The 18,813-nt window shown below is 40.9% G+C and overlaps 62 non-coding genes across 62 annotated transcripts; 40 read left to right on the forward strand and 22 right to left on the reverse strand.

The window, feature by feature from the left end:
• Nucleotides 1–10,080: 10,080 nt before the first annotated feature.
• On the reverse strand, nucleotides 10,081–10,153 carry Trnav-aac (transfer RNA valine (anticodon AAC)). Its single transcript has one exon. It is a non-coding gene; the product is annotated as a tRNA-Val (tRNA).
• A 100-nt stretch (nucleotides 10,154–10,253) lies between these two features.
• On the forward strand, nucleotides 10,254–10,335 carry Trnas-gcu (transfer RNA serine (anticodon GCU)). The gene has a single exon. It is a non-coding gene; the product is annotated as a tRNA-Ser (tRNA).
• A 137-nt stretch (nucleotides 10,336–10,472) lies between these two features.
• Trnav-aac (transfer RNA valine (anticodon AAC)) lies at nucleotides 10,473–10,545 on the reverse strand. The gene has a single exon. It is a non-coding gene; the product is annotated as a tRNA-Val (tRNA).
• A 100-nt stretch (nucleotides 10,546–10,645) lies between these two features.
• Nucleotides 10,646–10,727, forward strand: Trnas-gcu (transfer RNA serine (anticodon GCU)). The gene has a single exon. It is a non-coding gene; the product is annotated as a tRNA-Ser (tRNA).
• A 15-nt stretch (nucleotides 10,728–10,742) lies between these two features.
• Nucleotides 10,743–10,814, forward strand: Trnaq-uug (transfer RNA glutamine (anticodon UUG)). Its single transcript has one exon. It is a non-coding gene; the product is annotated as a tRNA-Gln (tRNA).
• Nucleotides 10,815–10,872: 58 nt separating this feature from the next.
• Nucleotides 10,873–10,945, reverse strand: Trnav-aac (transfer RNA valine (anticodon AAC)). The gene has a single exon. It is a non-coding gene; the product is annotated as a tRNA-Val (tRNA).
• A 100-nt stretch (nucleotides 10,946–11,045) lies between these two features.
• Nucleotides 11,046–11,127, forward strand: Trnas-gcu (transfer RNA serine (anticodon GCU)). The gene has a single exon. It is a non-coding gene; the product is annotated as a tRNA-Ser (tRNA).
• Nucleotides 11,128–11,142: 15 nt separating this feature from the next.
• Trnaq-uug (transfer RNA glutamine (anticodon UUG)) lies at nucleotides 11,143–11,214 on the forward strand. Its single transcript has one exon. It is a non-coding gene; the product is annotated as a tRNA-Gln (tRNA).
• A 58-nt stretch (nucleotides 11,215–11,272) lies between these two features.
• On the reverse strand, nucleotides 11,273–11,345 carry Trnav-aac (transfer RNA valine (anticodon AAC)). The gene has a single exon. It is a non-coding gene; the product is annotated as a tRNA-Val (tRNA).
• Nucleotides 11,346–11,445: 100 nt separating this feature from the next.
• On the forward strand, nucleotides 11,446–11,527 carry Trnas-gcu (transfer RNA serine (anticodon GCU)). The gene has a single exon. It is a non-coding gene; the product is annotated as a tRNA-Ser (tRNA).
• A 137-nt stretch (nucleotides 11,528–11,664) lies between these two features.
• Nucleotides 11,665–11,737, reverse strand: Trnav-aac (transfer RNA valine (anticodon AAC)). Its single transcript has one exon. It is a non-coding gene; the product is annotated as a tRNA-Val (tRNA).
• A 100-nt stretch (nucleotides 11,738–11,837) lies between these two features.
• Trnas-gcu (transfer RNA serine (anticodon GCU)) lies at nucleotides 11,838–11,919 on the forward strand. The gene has a single exon. It is a non-coding gene; the product is annotated as a tRNA-Ser (tRNA).
• A 137-nt stretch (nucleotides 11,920–12,056) lies between these two features.
• On the reverse strand, nucleotides 12,057–12,129 carry Trnav-aac (transfer RNA valine (anticodon AAC)). The gene has a single exon. It is a non-coding gene; the product is annotated as a tRNA-Val (tRNA).
• Nucleotides 12,130–12,229: 100 nt separating this feature from the next.
• Nucleotides 12,230–12,311, forward strand: Trnas-gcu (transfer RNA serine (anticodon GCU)). Its single transcript has one exon. It is a non-coding gene; the product is annotated as a tRNA-Ser (tRNA).
• Nucleotides 12,312–12,448: 137 nt separating this feature from the next.
• Trnav-aac (transfer RNA valine (anticodon AAC)) lies at nucleotides 12,449–12,521 on the reverse strand. Its single transcript has one exon. It is a non-coding gene; the product is annotated as a tRNA-Val (tRNA).
• Nucleotides 12,522–12,621: 100 nt separating this feature from the next.
• On the forward strand, nucleotides 12,622–12,703 carry Trnas-gcu (transfer RNA serine (anticodon GCU)). Its single transcript has one exon. It is a non-coding gene; the product is annotated as a tRNA-Ser (tRNA).
• Nucleotides 12,704–12,718: 15 nt separating this feature from the next.
• On the forward strand, nucleotides 12,719–12,790 carry Trnaq-uug (transfer RNA glutamine (anticodon UUG)). The gene has a single exon. It is a non-coding gene; the product is annotated as a tRNA-Gln (tRNA).
• A 58-nt stretch (nucleotides 12,791–12,848) lies between these two features.
• Trnav-aac (transfer RNA valine (anticodon AAC)) lies at nucleotides 12,849–12,921 on the reverse strand. Its single transcript has one exon. It is a non-coding gene; the product is annotated as a tRNA-Val (tRNA).
• A 100-nt stretch (nucleotides 12,922–13,021) lies between these two features.
• Trnas-gcu (transfer RNA serine (anticodon GCU)) lies at nucleotides 13,022–13,103 on the forward strand. Its single transcript has one exon. It is a non-coding gene; the product is annotated as a tRNA-Ser (tRNA).
• Nucleotides 13,104–13,118: 15 nt separating this feature from the next.
• On the forward strand, nucleotides 13,119–13,190 carry Trnaq-uug (transfer RNA glutamine (anticodon UUG)). The gene has a single exon. It is a non-coding gene; the product is annotated as a tRNA-Gln (tRNA).
• A 58-nt stretch (nucleotides 13,191–13,248) lies between these two features.
• On the reverse strand, nucleotides 13,249–13,321 carry Trnav-aac (transfer RNA valine (anticodon AAC)). Its single transcript has one exon. It is a non-coding gene; the product is annotated as a tRNA-Val (tRNA).
• A 100-nt stretch (nucleotides 13,322–13,421) lies between these two features.
• On the forward strand, nucleotides 13,422–13,503 carry Trnas-gcu (transfer RNA serine (anticodon GCU)). Its single transcript has one exon. It is a non-coding gene; the product is annotated as a tRNA-Ser (tRNA).
• Nucleotides 13,504–13,518: 15 nt separating this feature from the next.
• Trnaq-uug (transfer RNA glutamine (anticodon UUG)) lies at nucleotides 13,519–13,590 on the forward strand. Its single transcript has one exon. It is a non-coding gene; the product is annotated as a tRNA-Gln (tRNA).
• Nucleotides 13,591–13,648: 58 nt separating this feature from the next.
• Trnav-aac (transfer RNA valine (anticodon AAC)) lies at nucleotides 13,649–13,721 on the reverse strand. Its single transcript has one exon. It is a non-coding gene; the product is annotated as a tRNA-Val (tRNA).
• Nucleotides 13,722–13,820: 99 nt separating this feature from the next.
• Trnas-gcu (transfer RNA serine (anticodon GCU)) lies at nucleotides 13,821–13,902 on the forward strand. The gene has a single exon. It is a non-coding gene; the product is annotated as a tRNA-Ser (tRNA).
• Nucleotides 13,903–13,917: 15 nt separating this feature from the next.
• Nucleotides 13,918–13,989, forward strand: Trnaq-uug (transfer RNA glutamine (anticodon UUG)). Its single transcript has one exon. It is a non-coding gene; the product is annotated as a tRNA-Gln (tRNA).
• A 58-nt stretch (nucleotides 13,990–14,047) lies between these two features.
• Nucleotides 14,048–14,120, reverse strand: Trnav-aac (transfer RNA valine (anticodon AAC)). The gene has a single exon. It is a non-coding gene; the product is annotated as a tRNA-Val (tRNA).
• A 101-nt stretch (nucleotides 14,121–14,221) lies between these two features.
• On the forward strand, nucleotides 14,222–14,303 carry Trnas-gcu (transfer RNA serine (anticodon GCU)). The gene has a single exon. It is a non-coding gene; the product is annotated as a tRNA-Ser (tRNA).
• Nucleotides 14,304–14,318: 15 nt separating this feature from the next.
• On the forward strand, nucleotides 14,319–14,390 carry Trnaq-uug (transfer RNA glutamine (anticodon UUG)). The gene has a single exon. It is a non-coding gene; the product is annotated as a tRNA-Gln (tRNA).
• A 58-nt stretch (nucleotides 14,391–14,448) lies between these two features.
• Nucleotides 14,449–14,521, reverse strand: Trnav-aac (transfer RNA valine (anticodon AAC)). The gene has a single exon. It is a non-coding gene; the product is annotated as a tRNA-Val (tRNA).
• A 101-nt stretch (nucleotides 14,522–14,622) lies between these two features.
• On the forward strand, nucleotides 14,623–14,704 carry Trnas-gcu (transfer RNA serine (anticodon GCU)). Its single transcript has one exon. It is a non-coding gene; the product is annotated as a tRNA-Ser (tRNA).
• Nucleotides 14,705–14,719: 15 nt separating this feature from the next.
• On the forward strand, nucleotides 14,720–14,791 carry Trnaq-uug (transfer RNA glutamine (anticodon UUG)). Its single transcript has one exon. It is a non-coding gene; the product is annotated as a tRNA-Gln (tRNA).
• Nucleotides 14,792–14,849: 58 nt separating this feature from the next.
• Trnav-aac (transfer RNA valine (anticodon AAC)) lies at nucleotides 14,850–14,922 on the reverse strand. Its single transcript has one exon. It is a non-coding gene; the product is annotated as a tRNA-Val (tRNA).
• Nucleotides 14,923–15,022: 100 nt separating this feature from the next.
• On the forward strand, nucleotides 15,023–15,104 carry Trnas-gcu (transfer RNA serine (anticodon GCU)). The gene has a single exon. It is a non-coding gene; the product is annotated as a tRNA-Ser (tRNA).
• A 15-nt stretch (nucleotides 15,105–15,119) lies between these two features.
• On the forward strand, nucleotides 15,120–15,191 carry Trnaq-uug (transfer RNA glutamine (anticodon UUG)). The gene has a single exon. It is a non-coding gene; the product is annotated as a tRNA-Gln (tRNA).
• Nucleotides 15,192–15,249: 58 nt separating this feature from the next.
• Nucleotides 15,250–15,322, reverse strand: Trnav-aac (transfer RNA valine (anticodon AAC)). The gene has a single exon. It is a non-coding gene; the product is annotated as a tRNA-Val (tRNA).
• Nucleotides 15,323–15,422: 100 nt separating this feature from the next.
• On the forward strand, nucleotides 15,423–15,504 carry Trnas-gcu (transfer RNA serine (anticodon GCU)). Its single transcript has one exon. It is a non-coding gene; the product is annotated as a tRNA-Ser (tRNA).
• A 15-nt stretch (nucleotides 15,505–15,519) lies between these two features.
• Trnaq-uug (transfer RNA glutamine (anticodon UUG)) lies at nucleotides 15,520–15,591 on the forward strand. The gene has a single exon. It is a non-coding gene; the product is annotated as a tRNA-Gln (tRNA).
• A 58-nt stretch (nucleotides 15,592–15,649) lies between these two features.
• Nucleotides 15,650–15,722, reverse strand: Trnav-aac (transfer RNA valine (anticodon AAC)). Its single transcript has one exon. It is a non-coding gene; the product is annotated as a tRNA-Val (tRNA).
• Nucleotides 15,723–15,823: 101 nt separating this feature from the next.
• Nucleotides 15,824–15,905, forward strand: Trnas-gcu (transfer RNA serine (anticodon GCU)). The gene has a single exon. It is a non-coding gene; the product is annotated as a tRNA-Ser (tRNA).
• A 15-nt stretch (nucleotides 15,906–15,920) lies between these two features.
• Nucleotides 15,921–15,992, forward strand: Trnaq-uug (transfer RNA glutamine (anticodon UUG)). The gene has a single exon. It is a non-coding gene; the product is annotated as a tRNA-Gln (tRNA).
• A 58-nt stretch (nucleotides 15,993–16,050) lies between these two features.
• On the reverse strand, nucleotides 16,051–16,123 carry Trnav-aac (transfer RNA valine (anticodon AAC)). Its single transcript has one exon. It is a non-coding gene; the product is annotated as a tRNA-Val (tRNA).
• Nucleotides 16,124–16,223: 100 nt separating this feature from the next.
• On the forward strand, nucleotides 16,224–16,305 carry Trnas-gcu (transfer RNA serine (anticodon GCU)). Its single transcript has one exon. It is a non-coding gene; the product is annotated as a tRNA-Ser (tRNA).
• Nucleotides 16,306–16,320: 15 nt separating this feature from the next.
• On the forward strand, nucleotides 16,321–16,392 carry Trnaq-uug (transfer RNA glutamine (anticodon UUG)). The gene has a single exon. It is a non-coding gene; the product is annotated as a tRNA-Gln (tRNA).
• A 58-nt stretch (nucleotides 16,393–16,450) lies between these two features.
• Trnav-aac (transfer RNA valine (anticodon AAC)) lies at nucleotides 16,451–16,523 on the reverse strand. The gene has a single exon. It is a non-coding gene; the product is annotated as a tRNA-Val (tRNA).
• A 101-nt stretch (nucleotides 16,524–16,624) lies between these two features.
• Trnas-gcu (transfer RNA serine (anticodon GCU)) lies at nucleotides 16,625–16,706 on the forward strand. Its single transcript has one exon. It is a non-coding gene; the product is annotated as a tRNA-Ser (tRNA).
• An 18-nt stretch (nucleotides 16,707–16,724) lies between these two features.
• Nucleotides 16,725–16,796, forward strand: Trnaq-uug (transfer RNA glutamine (anticodon UUG)). The gene has a single exon. It is a non-coding gene; the product is annotated as a tRNA-Gln (tRNA).
• A 58-nt stretch (nucleotides 16,797–16,854) lies between these two features.
• Trnav-aac (transfer RNA valine (anticodon AAC)) lies at nucleotides 16,855–16,927 on the reverse strand. The gene has a single exon. It is a non-coding gene; the product is annotated as a tRNA-Val (tRNA).
• A 100-nt stretch (nucleotides 16,928–17,027) lies between these two features.
• Trnas-gcu (transfer RNA serine (anticodon GCU)) lies at nucleotides 17,028–17,109 on the forward strand. Its single transcript has one exon. It is a non-coding gene; the product is annotated as a tRNA-Ser (tRNA).
• Nucleotides 17,110–17,124: 15 nt separating this feature from the next.
• Trnaq-uug (transfer RNA glutamine (anticodon UUG)) lies at nucleotides 17,125–17,196 on the forward strand. Its single transcript has one exon. It is a non-coding gene; the product is annotated as a tRNA-Gln (tRNA).
• Nucleotides 17,197–17,254: 58 nt separating this feature from the next.
• Trnav-aac (transfer RNA valine (anticodon AAC)) lies at nucleotides 17,255–17,327 on the reverse strand. The gene has a single exon. It is a non-coding gene; the product is annotated as a tRNA-Val (tRNA).
• Nucleotides 17,328–17,429: 102 nt separating this feature from the next.
• On the forward strand, nucleotides 17,430–17,511 carry Trnas-gcu (transfer RNA serine (anticodon GCU)). The gene has a single exon. It is a non-coding gene; the product is annotated as a tRNA-Ser (tRNA).
• A 15-nt stretch (nucleotides 17,512–17,526) lies between these two features.
• Nucleotides 17,527–17,598, forward strand: Trnaq-uug (transfer RNA glutamine (anticodon UUG)). The gene has a single exon. It is a non-coding gene; the product is annotated as a tRNA-Gln (tRNA).
• A 58-nt stretch (nucleotides 17,599–17,656) lies between these two features.
• Trnav-aac (transfer RNA valine (anticodon AAC)) lies at nucleotides 17,657–17,729 on the reverse strand. The gene has a single exon. It is a non-coding gene; the product is annotated as a tRNA-Val (tRNA).
• Nucleotides 17,730–17,829: 100 nt separating this feature from the next.
• On the forward strand, nucleotides 17,830–17,911 carry Trnas-gcu (transfer RNA serine (anticodon GCU)). Its single transcript has one exon. It is a non-coding gene; the product is annotated as a tRNA-Ser (tRNA).
• Nucleotides 17,912–17,926: 15 nt separating this feature from the next.
• Nucleotides 17,927–17,998, forward strand: Trnaq-uug (transfer RNA glutamine (anticodon UUG)). Its single transcript has one exon. It is a non-coding gene; the product is annotated as a tRNA-Gln (tRNA).
• Nucleotides 17,999–18,056: 58 nt separating this feature from the next.
• Nucleotides 18,057–18,129, reverse strand: Trnav-aac (transfer RNA valine (anticodon AAC)). The gene has a single exon. It is a non-coding gene; the product is annotated as a tRNA-Val (tRNA).
• A 100-nt stretch (nucleotides 18,130–18,229) lies between these two features.
• Nucleotides 18,230–18,311, forward strand: Trnas-gcu (transfer RNA serine (anticodon GCU)). Its single transcript has one exon. It is a non-coding gene; the product is annotated as a tRNA-Ser (tRNA).
• Nucleotides 18,312–18,326: 15 nt separating this feature from the next.
• Trnaq-uug (transfer RNA glutamine (anticodon UUG)) lies at nucleotides 18,327–18,398 on the forward strand. The gene has a single exon. It is a non-coding gene; the product is annotated as a tRNA-Gln (tRNA).
• A 58-nt stretch (nucleotides 18,399–18,456) lies between these two features.
• On the reverse strand, nucleotides 18,457–18,529 carry Trnav-aac (transfer RNA valine (anticodon AAC)). The gene has a single exon. It is a non-coding gene; the product is annotated as a tRNA-Val (tRNA).
• Nucleotides 18,530–18,630: 101 nt separating this feature from the next.
• Nucleotides 18,631–18,712, forward strand: Trnas-gcu (transfer RNA serine (anticodon GCU)). Its single transcript has one exon. It is a non-coding gene; the product is annotated as a tRNA-Ser (tRNA).
• Nucleotides 18,713–18,727: 15 nt separating this feature from the next.
• Nucleotides 18,728–18,799, forward strand: Trnaq-uug (transfer RNA glutamine (anticodon UUG)). Its single transcript has one exon. It is a non-coding gene; the product is annotated as a tRNA-Gln (tRNA).
• Nucleotides 18,800–18,813: the final 14 nt, after the last annotated feature.

Consider the following 18,813-nt stretch of genomic DNA (forward strand, 5'->3'; position numbering starts at 1 on the left):
GACACATTCTCTTTAATTTATCATATCTTTAGAACAACAAATTTTTATATATCAAAAGTATATATTTTCTGAAAGCCAATAATATTCTCTTTCTAATGGTAAAAGTTTCAGCTGAATTTAAAAAATTAGGCAGGATATAATTAAAATCTTAAGAGTTTTAACCTTACCTACTTCAAAGAAGTTAAAGTCACCCATAGCTTTTGAATTTAGAAAAAATAATTTCGATACGATGTTCCCAATAGATTGAACTAAAAAAGTATCTTGGAATTTTTTTTGGAATTGACTTTAACTCTTTAAATCCTAAATTCTGTAAAAATATCGTTGAAAAAGTTAATTTAATTAATTTAAATGTGATTTTTTCAGTTATCTGTAAATTGAGGAAAAATAACTCGGTTAGAAATAAAATCCTAAGACACTTTTTAAGTTTGATCTTTTGGGAATCTCATAAAAAAAGAATGAAGTCGATATCTAAATGCTATGGGTGACTTTAACCTCGTTAAAAGTAGTATGGTGTGGTAAAATTTCGTTTTTTTCTACATCAATTTGAAATTTTTAACGAGATGATTGCTTTTTATTTGAGTAATCAGTGAAATGTGTCAAAAATATTACTATTCAATAGAGGTGAGAATAAACATCAGCTGAATTCTCTCTTTTGTCTTTGTTGTTTCCGAAAGAGACAATTATTTGAGTAAATAATCCATCATAAGACGAACTTTGTTTTGAAATTTAAATGGTTATAACTCTGGATCAAAAAAAGATTTTAAGATCGCGATTTTACGAAAATGAAATCCAGTAACTTTTCTTCCACTTTCACTGAAAAAAAACTTTTTGACAAAAAATCGGAAAAAAGGTGTACACATACCTTAAAAGGTTTTAAATTAAGAGTCGCTGGACGTAATACTCGTAATGTTGAGGAAGTTGAATCTAAATACGAGACTAATGTATCGGAAAAATTATTTGTTGGCAAGGCAAGTCGCCTTTTGAATGATATTCCAAAAGCGATCAGGGAAGAACCTGATCACAAAAAATTTCGCAATATTTTAAAAAAGTATTTATTAGATCGTAGTCTGTCAATTATCTTTTTATTTAAATATGATTATTTTTACATAGGACGAATAGCCATCAGAGGCGGATATGGGATTTTTCTGAGGGGGTTCAAAAATCTCTTTTCAAAAATTTTTTTCCAGAACAAACGTTTTGGGCGTAAATTTTGCACCCGCCCTGTTTGGGCAGTGTCACCTTTTTTCCATTCAACATGGGGGAAGTTAATGAGCGCCTGCACGTCTGCAGTTCCCTTTACCTATGAACTCCAAACATAGGCCACTGGGGGCTAACATGCGCTGAAAGGAGGGCGACAGGCTAATTTTTTTTTGACCCGGCTTGAACAGCCAGAGGCTGAACGTGTAATAATCGTTTGTGGTGATATTCATATATACATTGGGAAATTCCCTAACTGCAATTGCGCACATCTAGTTTCTTCTTTTCAATCTTATCCCACAAAACGTTCATAAAACGGAGATATAGTTTGAGCAAAGAAATATTATAAAAATTAAAATTATATTTCTTATATTTCTTTGGTTGGACCTTTTATTTTGATAAAACAGACACCCAGATCATGCTCAAAACTGCTTGTTTGGTGTATATTCTTTTATATATTCATGGTTCTTGCAGAAAATGTTTTTGAGAAAGCCATGGATAAAAGAGCAAATAAATGGTTTTGAAGAAAAGTTTGAAGAAAAAATAAGACAATTTATAATATTAAATACTTTACACACTTCAGTTTCATTTCGTGAATATTTAAAACATAGTAAAAAGGTTCGATAATTTATTCTTATAACCATTTTCTATGGAATTTCTTTGTAGCGAATTAATTGGCTGACAATCAAGCAAAAACTTTTCATGTTGAGTATGTTCACATTATAAAACTAGAAATGGATAATATTTTGAAAACAGTGATCAAGTTAAAAAATAAAGTAGATTATTTATATAATAACATATAATACAAGGGAATACAATAAGATGGAAAAATAAAAGATTGCCAAAAAGTGGAGTACACCATGAGTACTGATATAATGTGTTTTATGTGCAAATAGACTCAATAAATTCTAGCTCTCATTCAGAAATTAGATGAATAATCTCATAAAAAAGTACTTTTTATATACAAAGTAAAAAGTTTGATATTTTTAAGAATTATTAAAGGTACTAACAGTAATCATCAACAATCTGTAGGAAAGCACTTTTTCAACTTTTTCAATTGTATGGAGTGTTGTTTATAATTCTATTGGTAGAGATTGTTGTTATATATCATTTGATAAATTCTGCATTAAATCGTACTCATTTATGCTTACTTGTAGGGGGTGGAAGATGCAGGGGCAGTACTCTCAGAGAAAATTCATAAAATGGGGGGTCATTATTAACTAATTTTGGGGTGATTTTCCCAAAAAAAACAAGGAAAATGAAGGTTTTGGCACTTTATCAGGAAAATTACATATATTGGAGATCATTACAAAATGCTAATTGGGTGATTTTTTCCAAAAAATTGCAAAACTACCACCTACAATGAAGCACAAGAGGATAATTTTTTCAGAGGTCACCAATGTCTCTTTTTTTATAAAAGTACCATATTTTCATAAGATCACGTAAAAGTAATCTTAGTTTTGTTTTGCAAGTATAAAGTGGTATGAACTCTCTCTTCTTATGACATGACGAAACCAAAAATATTTCCTCGCATCACATTATCTTGAAGCATGCATGAAGGTTCACCTTTCCAGAAATTTCATTCTTCAACCAAATTGCTAAAATGTTGTTCCCTAACCGAACCTTTCTTCCAGTCTCGGTTATAAAACAAATTTTGTTTTGATTTCTATAATAGTTTTCAAAAATAAAGCTAGCTAGCTTTTTTTTCCATGTAAAATTCATCAATGTCCAATGATGGGAGAAGAATCTCTCGAAACGTAGCCAATCGCAAATTTCGTGATCCATATATAGCTAGGTAGATTTTTTCCCCGTGATATTTCCGATGTCCGATGATAGGAGAAGAGCCAAACGTAAATCTCGTGATTATATTCAAGACACGATAAACTTCCACCAAATATTTACAATTATTAAGTCCTTTTCCCATAAAAAATTCCAAACTTCATTTATCAAGCAAAATTTATTTAAGTTTTGTTTTTGTTGGTATGAATGCTTCTCCTCTAAAGATAAACCAAAACAAAAATGTTTCCTCAGAATGAAAGTCGTCTTTTCTTTTTCTTTTGTTACTCTTCACCACATCAGTCTTTGTCAAAATCATCATACATTGATTGATATTGTTGTGTGTTTCTCTCAAATTTACTGATTAAATTGAACCAAAAATGTCCTCAAAAAGATAAGTAATTGCCTGATTATTAACACTTTTTAGGACTTCAATTCCAATTCTTTAAAACACTGCATTGAACGCTTGCAAAGAAGTGAGGTCGTTTGCCGTACGAATGGCTACCCTTCAAATCATTTCAATATTTTGCCGGCGACGACATGCGACTGAATGTTATTTTTGTAGGAAAATCTTTTACGCTCAAAACGGTCGGTCAGGTTCGGTCTCGTATTTTCGAGAAATTTCCTTGAACCACCTCAAATTTGCCATTTCACTGGATGCATTTTCTGAACCAGGTTCAAAATTAAAGATTTCCTAGCACAGAAGCAGCTAGAAATGTAATCCCGCAAAAATAAATCATAACAAAGATTTTTTACAGCGCGGGAAAGCTAGCTACGCCGTACACATAACCTAAAGATTTTTTAGCGCGGAAAAAGCTAAGTTTGTCGCGCGCACCACGGAAACGCACGCCACATGCATACAGCCCCTGGTAAAATAATATCGAGATATGACCAAGAAGAAAAATCAGTTCCGATCAGAAAACTAGATTTCACTTGAAGAAAGGGTCTTTGTATTTTTTATTTACTAAAAGGGTTGGGGTGGTTCAGCTGAACCATTTGAACCCCCTCGGATCCGCCGCTGGCCATTGTAAAATATGGAAGAGCCTGAAAGACAATTAATAAATAAATAAAAATAATAAAACAAATTTTGTATTTTGAATATCTGCTTCCTCTGGGAATGTCCATTGGCTGCCAGCTTTGTCCTTTCTTGAGAAATATGAAACTTTCAAGCAATCATCAACTGAACAATTGTCAACTGAACAATTGTCAACTGAATCTATCACACCTATGAATGAAAAGAGAACAGTTAGCATGATTCTAAACTAAACTGGAAAAAGGATGGAAAAATGTTCCATTGCAACCCAACTCACCTAAATACCATGTATATTCTGTGCTATCCTCCTGTAGCCATGCAGCTGTTACATGCATTCCAGGAGTGTATTCGTTTTTCTCAGAATAGGACTCACGTTCAGTATCTTTAGATTGTTCTTCAATAGTGACTGCCTGATCTTCAGGTTGATCGATCTGTATTGAACCAAATGCTGTCTCGGAAATTATGAACGAGTTATTTTGATTCCCCATGGCAGAGTAAACAAACTTAGTCCAGTGCACTCCTGACTTTCTTACTTATTATTTTTTTCTTTGAAACTGATATGATAATTGTGATTTTCAGAATAGATAGATATTCTTCCTCTTACCTTCTAGGGCACACAAAAGGTTTTTAATATCAGCCATGGATATGCTTTTTGCTGCCTTCGCTCCTTCAAAGTATCTTTCTAAGCCATCCTGATAATCATCTGAGCTGAGCTTCTTTCCATTTTGCTTTAATCTGAACATTGCCTTGTTATCACCAAATCCTGAACAAGCCTTGGCATATCTAACTTCTCTATACATACGATCAACCTTCTCTTTACATTCTTCAAACGATTCCATGAATTTGATGACATCTTCTTTGCATGTGAATGGTCCAGAAATATCTTGACTTTTTAAAAACTGCAAATCTTTCAACCTTTTCTCTTCATCCTTTGCATTCAGTAAATCCTTTTCTTTGTAACCTTTTTCCTGGAGCTTTCTTATCTTCTCATTCCAATTTACTTTGATGCACTCAATTGCTTTAGATTGTGCCTTGTATTTCCTAAATTTTCCTGGTGAAACTTTTGTCAAAACATCTGCTGAAGACTTTATGACTGCCTTACGTGATGCTGACTCTAAATTTCTGGATCCAACTCTAACAGTGCAAGCATAGTTGAAGCTACCAACATTTTTTTCTTCTCCTATATTGTGCACATCAACAAGCTTCTCCAATTCATCAGAGGTTGCTGTCGAGATTTTGAATACATTTGTTTCGTCATCTGCATTCTTACCAAACCCAAATATTGCTCCTTTCTGATGACGAAATCCTTCTGCAAACTTTTCCAGTGCAATGCGAATGATCCTCTCGATCTCTTTGGGATATTTGTTGATGTTTTCCTGCAGCGATTGTAATAGAAATTTCTTCTTTGGAAGGGAATTTTGGAATGTGTCTTCAGAAACATAGGTAAAGACTCGGTCCAATATGAGGAGGCGGGAAGCTTGTATCTCTGTCAGCTCTTTGTAAAGTTGAGAAAAGCTTTTCAAGATCAGTGAATAATTTGTCCCTGTGTTTATCAACAATGCATGATACGGTATTGTCACATGGATACCTAGAAATGAATAGTGAAAGTTATGATATACTGCCTAAAAGACTAACAACCAGTGCCCTAGTAAGGCAAATACAATTGTTAAAACACATCATTATAAAATGAGCTTCCAATGGTTAAACTTGATTAAAACTACCAATAGTACTAACCAAGTAAAGAGATGGCAGCAAAGCAAAAATTGGTTTTAGGATTTCCATCTGTACAAAACTTCTATCGATGATGGCAATGTTGTTTAGGATGCCAGAATACTTTTCAAGGTAGGCAGCAATGTCATCAATCAGATAGATCAAGCTGATGCAGCTCAAGCTGATGCAGCACACAGGCACAAGAGCAGCCACCGGCAGATTTCTTGAAATATCTGTTCTTTTTTTCCCGGAGAGTAAATTTTATGGAAAAATCTAGGAGAGACTTTCCTCAAAACACCCAGGAGCACATTTTAAGGAAAAACACATACAATTTTCCAGCGGACAATCTGTTCAAAAAATCCAGAAGCTAAATTGTGAAAAACACAACCAGATGCCAGATTTTTTTTTACAGGGAGCTTCATAATTTTCTTAAAAGGTCTCATTTTCTAGGAGCATTTAATTTCTTAGAGAATAGCTGTTATATTTTTCCAGGAGCATAATATTTCTAGAGAACATATATACATTTTCCAGGAGTCCTATTTTTTCCCAGAACAGATGATATAATCAAGGAGAGCCCAGGATACAGAACACATAGTTTTTTCCAGGAGAAAGGGACCTCAAGAACAGATATCGCATACTTCCTAGCTGGTGGCTGCTGTTGCAGGCAGTCTGTGGAATCTGGAATCTTTCAACGAAAGTGAGACATTCTCCTTTGGTTGGATAAATTTCCCAAAGTGAGTGCTGTAGTTCCAAGGCTTTGCTGAAAAATCTTTGCAAATAAAATTTGAGAGGCATTTCACTGCCTCTATGGGAAAAGATTCTCTCCGAAAGTCAACATCAACATAGAAACAATCTGCCAGTTTCTTCCCGCCAAGATGATTGTGAATCTCCTGACAAAGCTCTCTTATCTTCCTACCAAACATCATTAGCGGGTGGACATTGCAAAGCAAGGTTTTTGGAAAATCATCGATAGCCAGTTCGTCAAAAACAGACTCAATAACACCAATGTTATGTGCAGTGCTATCTGACATCACAAAGGAAATTTTCTTCAATATTTCTTTGTTGCTGAACTTCCTACCTATTGCTTGATGCAGACAGAATATCAAATGTTGTTATTTGCAGATGTCTCTTTTGTTTCAGAAAAAACACCAAAAAGTTGGAAGTGATCTTCTGACTCCATTTATGGACAGTGACTGCACAACAAAGCTTCCAACTTGATTCATCCCAAAACCATCATTTGGGTAGACAATACATGTACTGTTTGTTTTATCCTCCATAAATGTCCTCAACAAGAAGACCCAAAGCCATAGCCTCAAATAGTTTTGAATTTACTCTTGAATTTTTTCTCATCTCACTCTGGTAGAGTGTTGTCATCTATTTCTACATCACGACTGTATGACTTCCATTTCCCAAACTTATTTCTTCCAAATAAGTCATTTGCAGTTTCTCTCACAGCAGCTTCTGCTTGCTCATACTACATGTGGTAGACAGAAATGAATTTTTCAATCAGAACATAGTATTCTGGACGAACGCTTTGAAGACCGGAACGAATATGCCTGTATTCTAATGGGAGTGGATCATTGCTGATATTGCTGAAGACTGGTACATATTGAAATTTTGGTCTCTTCTTCAGAGGCTCTTCAGGTTGAAAATCATCATCCATGATGTCCTCCTCCTTCGGATTCAGATATTTCCTGATGGGAGTTGTTTTGAAAGAACTCTTCAGAGTAGGATTGGTTCGTTGATCGATTTAGTCTTTCAAGTTTCCGGTTGTGGCTAAAATGAATAAAGTATTGGACTCATATCATAGAACCTCATTCAGAATAAGAAGTATGAAAGCCTGTTGTTTTACACTTTTGAGCCCTTCTTGGAAATGACTCGTTTTACAAAGTGATATCCTTGGGATATAAACCTACCTTATTTCCCACTTTCTATCAGTGTAAGTTGAACAGACGACTTTCCGGGGTTTTATTTATTTTATTTTTTTTAATCATAAAATCGGCTTCCATAAAATAAATATATGGTTCTTCTGCCTATAACTTAAAGTTTAAAAACTGTTTATAAAATAAACAGTGAAAAGAATAAATTATTTTACATTTATAAAGCTCTTTTCCATAACACAAACTAGACAGTGGAGTGTTTTGGAAATGAACTTTATAGATTTATAAGGTTTTTAAAATTGAAATATTTTACGTTCAAAAAGTTTTGTACAAGATAATAGAATTGGATGGGTTTGGTTCTGATTACTGTAAAAAATCCTGACATCACATAGGCTTTCTTGCTCCTTTATTCTTTCTCTTGAACCTAAAAATTACCAAAAATTAGTTTAATCACCCAAAAAAGGTTAGTGCAGAAACAGTTATAATAAGATTTAACGATTATACACATGTTATGCTATTGTAACAAAGATGAAAAACCCACCAATAATGTCGAACAAATGCCTTTGTTTATTGACAAATCGCTCATATCTTTTCCAATATTCGCTCGATTTACTTGATGTGTTTCTTTTCTTCAATGTTGTAAAGTCATCAAATAACAAAATAATATCTTTTTCCACTGATCTTACGTCTTTGGGGTATACATTGCAGAAAATCCATTGCAGGACAACATCTTTTGCAACTTTACGTTCAAAGTTATCTCTTGCGCCAGGGTTTGACATTTTGACAGTAAGCAAATATTCCAAAACTTCAAGCCCATTTGGCAAAACACCCAGAGGAGGACACTCAAGAATATCAATTTTCAAACAATTTTCGCATTTATTGCACTCCTCTTTCCACACCTGAGGTAATATGTGATGTTCTTTGCAAAGAAAATAGTTCTTATTTCTTGATGTTCTTTTCAGCTTTGGTTTTATACTCCCTTGCTCTTGTCTTTAACACCTCTACTTCATTAAATCCTGTATCATTCATTCTCAATTTTGTTTTCTGTTTTGTATTACTATCTATAAACAAAAAAGATTCAATTTACACTCAAAACTGGAAAGCATAAACTCAACATGCTCTTCTCTGCTTCTTTTTCCTTACTTTGTTTTGAAGCTACCATTTCCTTTTTCAAAATTTGCATTGTCATGCTTTTTGGCATTTTACTGGCCAAAACACAATAGTACATAATACTTATTTATTAGTTTAAACTTTATTATTCCTAATTAAGTTATAACTAAAAAACAATACAGTACTATTTAACAAAATGTTACTTGAATAAAACTTCAAAAATTTCACTTTCTTACCTGTTTTTAGGATATTTAGCAGCTTTTTTACATGGTTCACTAATTAAAATCAAAAAATTTTTCTCACAGTCCCTCTCCTAATCAGAAGAGTGCTGGACCAACCGGAATTGGAAGCATATAAAGTGTATATATATATATGTAATTGTCGAATTAAATTGATGTGTTTTTTTTTCAATACTAATAGTTTCACGCCGTGGAGACGATCATCAGTTGAAAATAAAATTTTAAAACACTAGGAGTTCGTTTTAAATGTTTACGAAGAACAATGTACTGGCTTCTTTTGACAACAATAATTGACGTCAGTCTTTCGAATCATGTTGTTTTAGCGTGAACTTGTTCACGTGGTGACATTTCGAAATCAGTTCGTTTCTGGAGTTCAACAGCTTGTCAGGCTAGTTGAATGTTGCAATTCGAACTTTTCAGTAAAACACAGGGAACATTTTACTCGGGTAAGTTATGGCATGTCTTAAAATTACCATAATTTTTAGATCGCATTAGTCGACAGAAAATGACCAAACAAATGACTGAACATAGAGGGTACTATCATGTAGTTTCTAACCTGATGTGTAACCTAATTGTTTTTTTGCTGATTTTAGCGAAAAATCGCAAAAACTGATTATTACGTAATAATCGATGACGTCATCAAAACTAAAAATTGAATTTCTCAAGAATGGTTTATCTAATTGTCTTCAAACTTTCACCAAAGATATGAGATGAGATGAGATGAGATGAGATGAGATGAGATGAGATGACTCGGGTAACTTAATGCATGTCCCAAAAATGCATTAATTTTTCCGCCCCAGTTCCAGTCCCTAAACCATAACAAATTATACATTTTTGGAAGCGTATTTGGATGTAGAATACCGTATTCGGTGTAACTTAAATTCTATCTCAGCAGAATTTGAGTTTTTTTAAGAAAACGTGATTATGACGTCATTATTTATGACGTCATAATTTTAAAAAGTTGAATATCTCAAGAACCAATACTCAAAGCTTTATGGAATTTTGACCAGATGAGATGAGATGAGATGAGATGAGATGAGATGAGATGAGATGAGATGAGATGAGATGAGATGAGATGAGATGAGATGCATCCTGAAGATGGGCTTGCTCTCTGCAGGATTAAACATGCCTCAAATGATTCCGCCCGGGCTCGAACCGGGGACCTTGTGCGTGTTAGGCACACGTGATAACCACTACACTACGGAATCGCTGATGCGATGTCCACCAAGTACAATTAACAAAACAATTCACACGTCAGTGTCCATACTTTGAGGTACATTGATTTCTAATTTTGAAAGAGGCAACAGCGACGAGGTGGCCGAGTGGTTAAGGCGATGGACTGCTAATCCATTGGGCTCTGCCCGCGTGGGTTCGAATCCCATCTTCGTCGCGCCCACGTAGATGAGGTTCTATGGTTAGCACTCTGGACTTTGAATCCAGCGATCCGAGTTCAAATCTCGGTAGAATCTGGCACATTTTACATCCTGAAGATGGGCTTGCTCTCTGCAGGATTAAACATGCCTCAAATGATTCCGCCCGGGCTCGAACCGGGGACCTTGTGCGTGTTAGGCACACGTGATAACCACTACACTACGGAATCGCTGATGCGATGTCCACCAAGTACAATTAACAAAACAATTCACACGTCAGTGTCCATACTTTGAGGTACATTGATTTCTAATTTTGAAAGAGGCAACAGCGACGAGGTGGCCGAGTGGTTAAGGCGATGGACTGCTAATCCATTGGGCTCTGCCCGCGTGGGTTCGAATCCCATCTTCGTCGCGCGCACGTAGATGAGGTTCTATGGTGTAATGGTTAGCACTCTGGACTTTGAATCCAGCGATCCGAGTTCAAATCTCGGTAGAACCTGGCACATTTTACATCCTGAAGATGGACTTGCTCTCTGCAAGATTAAACATGCCTCAAATGATTCCGCCCGGGCTCGAACCGGGGACCTTGTGCGTGTTAGGCACACTTGATAACCACTACACTACGGAATCGCTGATGCGATGTCCACCAAGTACAATTAACAAAACAATTCACACGTCAGTGTCCATACTTTGAGGTACATTGATTTCTAATTTTGAAAGAGGCAACAGCGACGAGGTGGCCGAGTGGTTAAGGCGATGGACTGCTAATCCATTGGGCTCTGCCCGCGTGGGTTCGAATCCCATCTTCGTCGCGCCCACGTAGATGAGGTTCTATGGTGTAATGGTTAGCACTCTGGACTTTGAATCCAGCGATCCGAGTTCAAATCTCGGTAGAACCTGGCACATTTTACATCCTGAAGATGGGCTTGCTCTCTGCAAGATTAAACATGCCTCAAATGATTCCGCCCGGGCTCGAACCGGGGACCTTGTGCGTGTTAGGCACACGTGATAACCACTACACTACGGAATCGCTGATGCGATGTCCACCAAGTACAATTAACAAAACAATTCACACGTCAGTGTCCATACTTTGAGGTACATTGATTTCTAATTTTGAAAGAGGCAACAGCGACGAGGTGGCCGAGTGGTTAAGGCGATGGACTGCTAATCCATTGGGCTCTGCCCGCGTGGGTTCGAATCCCATCTTCGTCGCGCCCACGTAGATGAGGTTCTATGGTTAGCACTCTGGACTTTGAATCCAGCGATCCGAGTTCAAATCTCGGTAGAATCTGGCACATTTTACATCCTGAAGATGGGCTTGCTCTCTGCAAGATTAAACATGCCTCAAATGATTCCGCCCGGGCTCGAACCGGGGACCTTGTGCGTGTTAGGCACACGTGATAACCACTACACTACGGAATCGCTGATGCGATGTCCACCAAGTACAATTAACAAAACAATTCACACGTCAGTGTCCATACTTTGAGGTACATTGATTTCTAATTTTGAAAGAGGCAACAGCGACGAGGTGGCCGAGTGGTTAAGGCGATGGACTGCTAATCCATTGGGCTCTGCCCGCGTGGGTTCGAATCCCATCTTCGTCGCGCCCACGTAGATGAGGTTCTATGGTTAGCACTCTGGACTTTGAATCCAGCGATCCGAGTTCAAATCTCGGTAGAATCTGGCACATTTTACATCCTGAAGATGGGCTTGCTCTCTGCAGGATTAAACATGCCTCAAATGATTCCGCCCGGGCTCGAACCGGGGACCTTGTGCGTGTTAGGCACACGTGATAACCACTACACTACGGAATCGCTGATGCGATGTCCACCAAGTACAATTAACAAAACAATTCACACGTCAGTGTCCATACTTTGAGGTACATTGATTTCTAATTTTGAAAGAGGCAACAGCGACGAGGTGGCCGAGTGGTTAAGGCGATGGACTGCTAATCCATTGGGCTCTGCCCGCGTGGGTTCGAATCCCATCTTCGTCGCGCCCACGTAGATGAGGTTCTATGGTTAGCACTCTGGACTTTGAATCCAGCGATCCGAGTTCAAATCTCGGTAGAATCTGGCACATTTTACATCCTGAAGATGGGCTTGCTCTCTGCAGGATTAAACATGCCTCAAATGATTCCGCCCGGGCTCGAACCGGGGACCTTGTGCGTGTTAGGCACACGTGATAACCACTACACTACGGAATCGCTGATGCGATGTCCACCAAGTACAATTAACAAAACAATTCACACGTCAGTGTCCATACTTTGAGGTACATTGATTTCTAATTTTGAAAGAGGCAACAGCGACGAGGTGGCCGAGTGGTTAAGGCGATGGACTGCTAATCCATTGGGCTCTGCCCGCGTGGGTTCGAATCCCATCTTCGTCGCGCCCACGTAGATGAGGTTCTATGGTGTAATGGTTAGCACTCTGGACTTTGAATCCAGCGATCCGAGTTCAAATCTCGGTAGAACCTGGCACATTTTACATCCTGAAGATGGGCTTGCTCTCTGCAAGATTAAACATGCCTCAAATGATTCCGCCCGGGCTCGAACCGGGGACCTTGTGCGTGTTAGGCACACGTGATAACCACTACACTACGGAATCGCTGATGCGATGTCCACCAAGTACAATTAACAAAACAATTCACACGTCAGTGTCCATACTTTGAGGTACATTGATTTCTAATTTTGATAGAGGCAACAGCGACGAGGTGGCCGAGTGGTTAAGGCGATGGACTGCTAATCCATTGGGCTCTGCCCGCGTGGGTTCGAATCCCATCTTCGTCGCGCCCACGTAGATGAGGTTCTATGGTGTAATGGTTAGCACTCTGGACTTTGAATCCAGCGATCCGAGTTCAAATCTCGGTAGAACCTGGCACATTTTACATCCTGAAGATGGGCTTGCTCTCTGCAAGATTAAACATGCCTCAAATGATTCCGCCCGGGCTCGAACCGGGGACCTTGTGCGTGTTAGGCACACGTGATAACCACTACACTACGGAATCGCTGATGCGATGTCCACCAAGTACAATTAACAAAACAATTCACACGTCAGTGTCCATACTTTGAGGTACATTGATTTCTAATTTTGATAGAGGCAACAGCGACGAGGTGGCCGAGTGGTTAAGGCGATGGACTGCTAATCCATTGGGCTCTGCCCGCGTGGGTTCGAATCCCATCTTCGTCGCGCCCACGTAGATGAGGTTCTATGGTGTAATGGTTAGCACTCTGGACTTTGAATCCAGCGATCCGAGTTCAAATCTCGGTAGAACCTGGCACATTTTACATCCTGAAGATGGGCTTGCTCTCTGCAAGATTAAACATGCCTCAAATGATTCCGCCCGGGCTCGAACCGGGGACCTTGTGCGTGTTAGGCACACGTGATAACCACTACACTACGGAATCGCTGATGCGATGTCCACCAAGTACAATTAACAAAACAATTCACACGTCAGTGTCCATACTTTGAGGTACATTGATTTCTAATTTTGAAGAGGCAACAGCGACGAGGTGGCCGAGTGGTTAAGGCGATGGACTGCTAATCCATTGGGCTCTGCCCGCGTGGGTTCGAATCCCATCTTCGTCGCGCCCACGTAGATGAGGTTCTATGGTGTAATGGTTAGCACTCTGGACTTTGAATCCAGCGATCCGAGTTCAAATCTCGGTAGAACCTGGCACATTTTACATCCTGAAGATGGGCTTGCTCTCTGCAAGATTAAACATGCCTCAAATGATTCCGCCCGGGCTCGAACCGGGGACCTTGTGCGTGTTAGGCACACGTGATAACCACTACACTACGGAATCGCTGATGCGATGTCCACCAAGTACAATTAACAGAAACAATTCACACGTCAGTGTCCATACTTTGAGGTACATTGATTTCTAATTTTGAAAGAGGCAACAGCGACGAGGTGGCCGAGTGGTTAAGGCGATGGACTGCTAATCCATTGGGCTCTGCCCGCGTGGGTTCGAATCCCATCTTCGTCGCGCCCACGTAGATGAGGTTCTATGGTGTAATGGTTAGCACTCTGGACTTTGAATCCAGCGATCCGAGTTCAAATCTCGGTAGAACCTGGCACATTTTACATCCTGAAGATGGGCTTGCTCTCTGCAAGATTAAACATGCCTCAAATGATTCCGCCCGGGCTCGAACCGGGGACCTTGTGCGTGTTAGGCACACGTGATAACCACTACACTACGGAATCGCTGATGCGATGTCCACCAAGTACAATTAACAAAACAATTCACACGTCAGTGTCCATACTTTGAGGTACATTGATTTCTAATTTTGAATAGAGGCAACAGCGACGAGGTGGCCGAGTGGTTAAGGCGATGGACTGCTAATCCATTGGGCTCTGCCCGCGTGGGTTCGAATCCCATCTTCGTCGCGCCCACGTAGATGAGGTTCTATGGTGTAATGGTTAGCACTCTGGACTTTGAATCCAGCGATCCGAGTTCAAATCTCGGTAGAACCTGGCACATTTTACATCCTGAAGATGGGCTTGCTCTCTGCAAGATTAAACATGCCTCAAATGATTCCGCCCGGGCTCGAACCGGGGACCTTGTGCGTGTTAGGCACACGTGATAACCACTACACTACGGAATCGCTGATGCGATGTCCACCAAGTACAATTAACAAAACAATTCACACGTCAGTGTCCATACTTTGAGGTACATTGATTTCTAATTTTGATAGAGGCAACAGCGACGAGGTGGCCGAGTGGTTAAGGCGATGGACTGCTAATCCATTGGGCTCTGCCCGCGTGGGTTCGAATCCCATCTTCGTCGCGCCCACGTAGATGAGGTTCTATGGTGTAATGGTTAGCACTCTGGACTTTGAATCCAGCGATCCGAGTTCAAATCTCGGTAGAACCTGGCACATTTTACATCCTGAAGATGGGCTTGCTCTCTGCAAGATTAAACATGCCTCAAATGATTCCGCCCGGGCTCGAACCGGGGACCTTGTGCGTGTTAGGCACACGTGATAACCACTACACTACGGAATCGCTGATGCGATGTCCACCAAGTACAATTAACAAAACAATTCACACGTCAGTGTCCATACTTTGAGGTACATTGATTTCTAATTTTGATAGAGGCAACAGCGACGAGGTGGCCGAGTGGTTAAGGCGATGGACTGCTAATCCATTGGGCTCTGCCCGCGTGGGTTCGAATCCCATCTTCGTCGCGCCCACGTAGATGAGGTTCTATGGTGTAATGGTTAGCACTCTGGACTTTGAATCCAGCGATCCGAGTTCAAATCTCGGTAGAACCTGGCACATTTTACATCCTGAAGATGGGCTTGCTCTCTGCAAGATTAAACATGCCTCAAATGATTCCGCCCGGGCTCGAACCGGGGACCTTGTGCGTGTTAGGCACACGTGATAACCACTACACTACGGAATCGCTGATGCGATGTCCACCAAGTACAATTAACAAAACAATTCACACGTCAGTGTCCATACTTTGAGGTACATTGATTTCTAATTTTGAATAGAGGCAACAGCGACGAGGTGGCCGAGTGGTTAAGGCGATGGACTGCTAATCCATTGGGCTCTGCCCGCGTGGGTTCGAATCCCATCTTCGTCGCGCCCACGTAGATGAGGTTCTATGGTGTAATGGTTAGCACTCTGGACTTTGAATCCAGCGATCCGAGTTCAAATCTCGGTAGAACCTGGCACATTTTACATCCTGAAGATGGGCTTGCTCTCTGCAAGATTAAACATGCCTCAAATGATTCCGCCCGGGCTCGAACCGGGGACCTTGTGCGTGTTAGGCACACGTGATAACCACTACACTACGGAATCGCTGATGCGATGTCCACCAAGTACAATTAACAAAACAATTCACACGTCAGTGTCCATACTTTGAGGTACATTGATTTCTAATTTTGAAAGAGGCAACAGCGACGAGGTGGCCGAGTGGTTAAGGCGATGGACTGCTAATCCATTGGGCTCTGCCCGCGTGGGTTCGAATCCCATCTTCGTCGCGCCCACGTAGATGAGGTTCTATGGTGTAATGGTTAGCACTCTGGACTTTGAATCCAGCGATCCGAGTTCAAATCTCGGTAGAACCTGGCACATTTTACATCCTGAAGATGGGCTTGCTCTCTGCAAGATTAAACATGCCTCAAATGATTCCGCCCGGGCTCGAACCGGGGACCTTGTGCGTGTTAGGCACACGTGATAACCACTACACTACGGAATCGCTGATGCGATGTCCACCAAGTACAATTAACAAAACAATTCACACGTCAGTGTCCATACTTTGAGGTACATTGATTTCTAATTTTGAATAGAGGCAACAGCGACGAGGTGGCCGAGTGGTTAAGGCGATGGACTGCTAATCCATTGGGCTCTGCCCGCGTGGGTTCGAATCCCATCTTCGTCGCGCCCACGTCGTAGATGAGGTTCTATGGTGTAATGGTTAGCACTCTGGACTTTGAATCCAGCGATCCGAGTTCAAATCTCGGTAGAACCTGGCACATTTTACATCCTGAAGATGGGCTTGCTCTCTGCAAGATTAAACATGCCTCAAATGATTCCGCCCGGGCTCGAACCGGGGACCTTGTGCGTGTTAGGCACACGTGATAACCACTACACTACGGAATCGCTGATGCGATGTCCACCAAGTACAATTAACAAAACAATTCACACGTCAGTGTCCATACTTTGAGGTACATTGATTTCTAATTTTGAAAGAGGCAACAGCGACGAGGTGGCCGAGTGGTTAAGGCGATGGACTGCTAATCCATTGGGCTCTGCCCGCGTGGGTTCGAATCCCATCTTCGTCGCGCCCACGTAGATGAGGTTCTATGGTGTAATGGTTAGCACTCTGGACTTTGAATCCAGCGATCCGAGTTCAAATCTCGGTAGAACCTGGCACATTTTACATCCTGAAGATGGGCTTGCTCTCTGCAAGATTAAACATGCCTCAAATGATTCCGCCCGGGCTCGAACCGGGGACCTTGTGCGTGTTAGGCACACGTGATAACCACTACACTACGGAATCGCTGATGCGATGTCCACCAAGTACAATTAACAAAACAATTCACACGTCAGTGTCCATACTTTGAGGTACATTGATTTCTAATTTTGATAAAGAGGCAACAGCGACGAGGTGGCCGAGTGGTTAAGGCGATGGACTGCTAATCCATTGGGCTCTGCCCGCGTGGGTTCGAATCCCATCTTCGTCGCGCCCACGTAGATGAGGTTCTATGGTGTAATGGTTAGCACTCTGGACTTTGAATCCAGCGATCCGAGTTCAAATCTCGGTAGAACCTGGCACATTTTACATCCTGAAGATGGGCTTGCTCTCTGCAAGATTAAACATGCCTCAAATGATTCCGCCCGGGCTCGAACCGGGGACCTTGTGCGTGTTAGGCACACGTGATAACCACTACACTACGGAATCGCTGATGCGATGTCCACCAAGTACAATTAAAAAAACAATTCACACGTCAGTGTCCATACTTTGAGGTACATTGATTTCTAATTTTGATAGAGGCAACAGCGACGAGGTGGCCGAGTGGTTAAGGCGATGGACTGCTAATCCATTGGGCTCTGCCCGCGTGGGTTCGAATCCCATCTTCGTCGCGCCCACGTAGATGAGGTTCTATGGTGTAATGGTTAGCACTCTGGACTTTGAATCCAGCGATCCGAGTTCAAATCTCGGTAGAACCTGGCACATTTTACATCCTGAAGATGGGCTTGCTCTCTGCAAGATTAAACATGCCTCAAATGATTCCGCCCGGGCTCGAACCGGGGACCTTGTGCGTGTTAGGCACACGTGATAACCACTACACTACGGAATCGCTGATGCGATGTCCACCAAGTACAATTAACAAAACAATTCACACGTCAGTGTCCATACTTTGAGGTACATTGATTTCTAATTTTGATAGAGGCAACAGCGACGAGGTGGCCGAGTGGTTAAGGCGATGGACTGCTAATCCATTGGGCTCTGCCCGCGTGGGTTCGAATCCCATCTTCGTCGCGCCCACGTAGATGAGGTTCTATGGTGTAATGGTTAGCACTCTGGACTTTGAATCCAGCGATCCGAGTTCAAATCTCGGTAGAACCTGGCACATTTTACATCCTGAAGATGGGCTTGCTCTCTGCAAGATTAAACATGCCTCAAATGATTCCGCCCGGGCTCGAACCGGGGACCTTGTGCGTGTTAGGCACACGTGATAACCACTACACTACGGAATCGCTGATGCGATGTCCACCAAGTACAATTAACAAAAACAATTCACACGTCAGTGTCCATACTTTGAGGTACATTGATTTCTAATTTTGATAGAGGCAACAGCGACGAGGTGGCCGAGTGGTTAAGGCGATGGACTGCTAATCCATTGGGCTCTGCCCGCGTGGGTTCGAATCCCATCTTCGTCGCGCCCACGTAGATGAGGTTCTATGGTGTAATGGTTAGCACTCTGGACTTTGAATCCAGCGATCCGAGTTCAAATCTCGGTAGAACCTGGCACATTTTACAT

The sequence above is a fragment of the Clytia hemisphaerica genome, unplaced genomic scaffold (assembly GCF_902728285.1).
Source record: "Clytia hemisphaerica strain Z4C2 unplaced genomic scaffold, Clytia hemisphaerica genome assembly, whole genome shotgun sequence".
Lineage (NCBI taxonomy): Eukaryota > Metazoa > Cnidaria > Hydrozoa > Leptothecata > Clytiidae > Clytia > Clytia hemisphaerica.